The following is a 5019-nucleotide window of genomic DNA, read 5'->3' as shown; positions in this document are numbered from 1 at the left end:
CACGCACACGCCACCCCTGGGCAGCCCGCCTCCGCACCTGCCTCCTCAGGTTGGGGTGCTCCCCCTCCTCCCAGTCGCGGCCCTGCCCTCCCTCCCTGGGGTGGCGATGTTGCCGCGGGTTTGGTGGCCGCGCGTCCACACACCGTGCTGAGTGCATACGGATGTTCGGGTTGGGGCGTCATTCCTCTAGTAGGCAAAGAGGAAGGAATGGGGAACGAGTGCCAGGGGAAAGGGGGAGGAGGTGACTTCCAGAAACACAAGATTTTCTTTGCCCGCCCCGACGAGCGCGGCCCAAGTCGCCGCCCTCCTCGCTCTCTTTCCAAACCACTTGTGGCGGCGCGTGTGAGGCAGACCCCGCGCTCGGGTTCCTTCTGGGGCCTCCAGCCGGCCAGCCCTCTGGCCCTTCTCTAACCCTCGTCACCCGCCTGGAAGAGATTTTGGGAAATACCTGGTTTGCCTTTGAGGGAAGACACTCCTCCACACCATTTTGCTTATCCTGGGAGATGCGTGTAGGGTTGAGACGTTCAACATGTTCCAGAAAGGCCGCCCTATGAATTTTTCTTTATCATGGATATGTACAGATAAAACCCGGAAGGCAAAAATCAATTTATATTCAGGGAACATTCTGCCCCAGGCACATAGGGATTTTTAAAATGCCCCTTCCCCAAGCACCCGGGGAAGGCCAAGGGTTAAGCAAGGGAAAAAGTTTTGGCAGTAGCGTTTTGGACTAGAAGAAAACTTGGAAAAACAACGAGAACCGCCTCCCCCGCCCACCCCCAAGCCTAAATGTGGTCAGCACGAAGCTATAGTTGCAACCAAACTATTTAGAGGGCAGAGTACAATTATTTTCTTGTAGATAATATTAAAACAATTCTTACTTCATTATTCACTATACACATTCTTTACTATAACATGCAATGGGATTAAGTTATGACCATTTGCAACCTCAAGTGTGAACATTATGTAGATGATTTTCTGAGAATTTTCTAGATTGCATCCTGCGATGTGTGTTTCATTCCAGCTTCTTGGGAGAATATCATCCGAGACAGGGAGAAGCCCCCACTCTGCTGACAGCACGAACAACCATGACTGTCAAGAATTCAGAAGCTGTTCCTTAAGCCTGGCTGCACAGCATTATGTGTACTTCCTGAGAGATGAAGACCTCCAAGTCAAGTAAGAGGGAAGTCCTCTCCCTTCAGAATCATGGTACACTATTTCCCCCCTTGGTCCTTAACATTAGAGCTACGTTTTAGTCTTCACTTGTAACGAGGCTGCACCATAGGACTTGCAGGTTTTGTAGCAGGAAAGAAGTTGGTCTCCTTTGCAGGGAAGTTCCTGGGCTTTGCTCCAAAGCTGCCCCGGGATGTTTTGGTTGGTTTGGAGGAAAGCTGTGGAGTCTGCACCATTTGTTCCAAACAGACAGCCCCCTGCTGGCTAACTGTGGGTGAAGAACCTGGCTACCTAGAGAAAAGCCTGTCTCTGATAGGCCACAACAGTTGAGGGTAGATGATGAGGGTGGTGATGCCAATCTTTCTTCACAAAAGGGAATAGTGGGGAATGAGGCCACAGGCTATAAAATCCCCTCCACTCCCCCTTCTTGAATATAAATTGGAGCTAAATTCTTTCTTACGAAGAAAACATACAGAGATCAGGGTATAAAACAAAAAGTGTTGAATTCCTTTATTTGAACCACTTTGCTCATTTGATTTCATTTTGCTTGCAAACTTCTAAATAAAAACTAAATAAAACTACGACAAAGAATACTACATAACATGGTATTATTAAAACAATTCTCTATAACAATGTTATATAATAATAGGGAGGGAAATTATAATGCAATTTTATTAAAATAACATTTATTTTTATTTTTTATTGTTGTTATTGAAATTACATTGAAGAAGCTCTCTCAGGGCAGTCTTCCAGACTGCATGACAGTAAAAAGGGTTTCCATCAAAACTGATTTATCATGGGGAAGTGGAGAATTTTTGTGGGGACCTGATTAAAGAGAAAATAACATTCAAACTTTAAAGAGTATGGTCCTGTGTTCCCACCTGGCTTATATGAGAGGGCACCACCAAGCTGTTTCATGACCCATGCTTGCATTCCATCATAACTGTCTTCATTATCAGGATCTATACATGTCAAGGGAATGACTGGGTTTATAACATAATTATATATTCAACATCAACTGGGTTGATCACTGAGTTTTTAAATGTTCCCTTACATTTTGCACTCAAAGCAAATGCCTCACTTGCCTCACCCTAGTCTGCATTCTGCTATGCCCTCAATGTCACCAATCTAAACAATAAAGTCAAATTTAATTAGAATTTGTTCAGTGTCAAAGTTAGTAAATGGTAAGGAACTTGAGGTCAGAAAATTAGAAATGTGGATATGAGGGAAGGGGAAAATCGGGAGATTTCAAGGAATGAGGTGACACTTGAACCAGTTAAACAAGGATGGATCAGATTTCATCAGGGAATATTAGAACTGGAGGAAGTGCCATTCGATGGACTGGAACCAGCGGTTTTCTTTCATTCATTCAATAACTACTTCTCAAGCTACCTGTGCAGCCAAGTGAACCAGCTTTGGAGATTCCTGATTATATCTGTTCATTGTTAGTTCCTGGAATTTATTTTTGCTGTGAATGCCCCATAATTCTGGTCCTTGGCCAGCTAGATAAGGATGCCAAGTCTGTTCCTGTCTTTCAAGAAAGACAGACAACTAGGGAAGATGCTGTTCTCAAAATTAACTCTAAGAGTGAAGGTGCAATGAGAAATATATAAAATACTAGGTGATTGCTGGCAAGAAGGCCACAAGAGACTAGGAAGAATGGAGGATCTGTAGGACATCCTGCAGGAGGTGATTGATTGGAAATTTAGGGATGAATAAAAAGCTTCAAGACAGGACTAACCATCTTATCTAAAGGGCTTAATACAAAATGAAAAGGTGGGGCCCTTTATTTAAAAAGAAGGAAGAAGTATCAGTAAAGATACAAAATATAATATTTCCTTTCTTCCACATTCCTTCTTTGGAATTGGCTTTATTAGCCAGTCAACATCATTCTACACAAAGAAAGATAAATTATTAGCTTTCATTTTATTGCTCATCTTTATATTGTGTAATGCCAGTTTTGCACAATATAAGAGCATATAACTCATATTGAAATCATATGTAAAGTCAACAAAATTACACAATTTGTATTTTATAGCAATCACTACCATGCTAGCATGTATGTACACGTGTGCTTTGAAGTTTGGTTATGTATTTGTGCCCTTTTGCCTGAATAGTGGAAACAGCACAAAACAAATGTAGGTTTTTATTTTATTGCTTGATAGATGCTATGCTATCAGCACTATTTATGTTGTATATGACTCATTGATGATTAAGGAAATCATGAAGGAAAAGGAATACGGGTTGCCTTCTCTTCTGTCTCATTTTCAGAGTAAGTGGTTAGCAATACAGGGAAATAGTATGCATTAGAAAGGACTTAAGAGTGTTCCTTGGTTTAGTGCTTGCTTTCTACATTCAGAGCAAGTTCTGGTTGGAATGGAAAGCATGACCTCTTGAGGTTGTCCATGCCCCTACTTATTCAGATGTAGATGTTAAGATGCTTACACATTATGAGGTCTTCAGAATCCTATGCTCAAGCAGGCATCAAGAATGCCTTTTGGTGTGAGTATTCCTTCCTAAAACATGTAAAGTATTGTAAGCTGACATTGCCTCAATAAACATAATTAAAAATTATAACAGGCCCTCCCTGGTGGTGCCGCAGGTTAAAGCACAGCACTAAGAAGCTAAAGCTACTTCTGCATGAGTTTGATCCCCTCCTGCCCTGGAGGTGATCCACACAGTGTGGCAGACCTCTCCTGACCCACCCACTGCTTCCCTCAGCAGTGTACTTCAAAGATTTGCCTGTTCTGCTCCCCACTCTGTCTCTGATGAATCCTCTTAATGCCCCTGCACCTCTGGCCTCTTCCCTAGCTCTGTATACACAAATAAATAAATCTTAAAAAAAATAATAATAGTAGTAACACATGTGAGTGGGAGAACACATGTTTGTGTATCTTTCCTCCAATCCTACTCCATGGTGTATGATTCACTTACAAAAGAAAAAATCAAGGATAAAATGACTAGGAATTCAACATGATGAAAACTAAGTATTCAATTACGTGCCAGCTCCTTGGCATGGGACGTTTCTGTTCATGGGACCCTGGGCTAACTGCAAAGGCCCATGAAATTGGCCCTGGGAAATGACCTTTGTCATGGTAGAATCCTAGGGATGCTGTCAGAGGTGCATGGCTGGTTATAGCAAGGAATATATAATATAACTAACATGTATTAACTATTCATTATAGTCCAAGAATTGCCCTAAACATCTCACTCATTTTTTAAAGTTTGCTGAAGAATTCTATAAAGCTATGGTTATTCACCCTAGTTTCCAGATGGGCAAACTAAGACAAAAAGATCTAACAACTTCCTCCAATTGAGGGCCAGGAGCTCCCAGCAGAGGTTTTATTACTAATCAGATTATTCTGCTCTCTGCATCCCTGTGTGCTCTTTATATGTTCTCTGGCAGGCACTGGGAAAGAAAAGTGAGCTTGACCTAGCAATCAGGAGAAATCTTTCTCACTCCTCCCTTAAAGGGCTGCTGTGGACTGTGATAAGAAGCACACTAAACAAAACATACATGTCACTAACTAGAAACCTAGAAAGTTCCCTAATTACATTCTCTCCTTTTGTTTTCCAACTGGGCAGGAGTTGATAAACTACTACTGGAAGGATCCTGGTCCTTTCATCAATAGATAGAGTAGCTAGCTCACATTGAACTGGTACAGTGACTGAGTAAATGACTTCTTTTGTAATAAACCACTGAAATATGGAAGTTTATTTGTTACAGTAGTTAATGTCATCCCAACATACTGTCAGCCAAGCCAAACTTTATCAAAGTATAGATTTAAAGTTAAAATAATAAAATAGGACTATGTGTAGCCATATGGATATAATTCCATGAAGTGTTTA

The sequence above is a fragment of the Condylura cristata genome, unplaced genomic scaffold, assembly GCF_000260355.1.
Source record: "Condylura cristata isolate star-nosed mole 26May11 unplaced genomic scaffold, ConCri1.0 scaffold00033, whole genome shotgun sequence".
In the NCBI taxonomy this organism is placed as follows: Eukaryota; Metazoa; Chordata; class Mammalia; order Eulipotyphla; family Talpidae; genus Condylura; species Condylura cristata.
Note: the sequence above shows the minus strand (reverse complement) of the source record.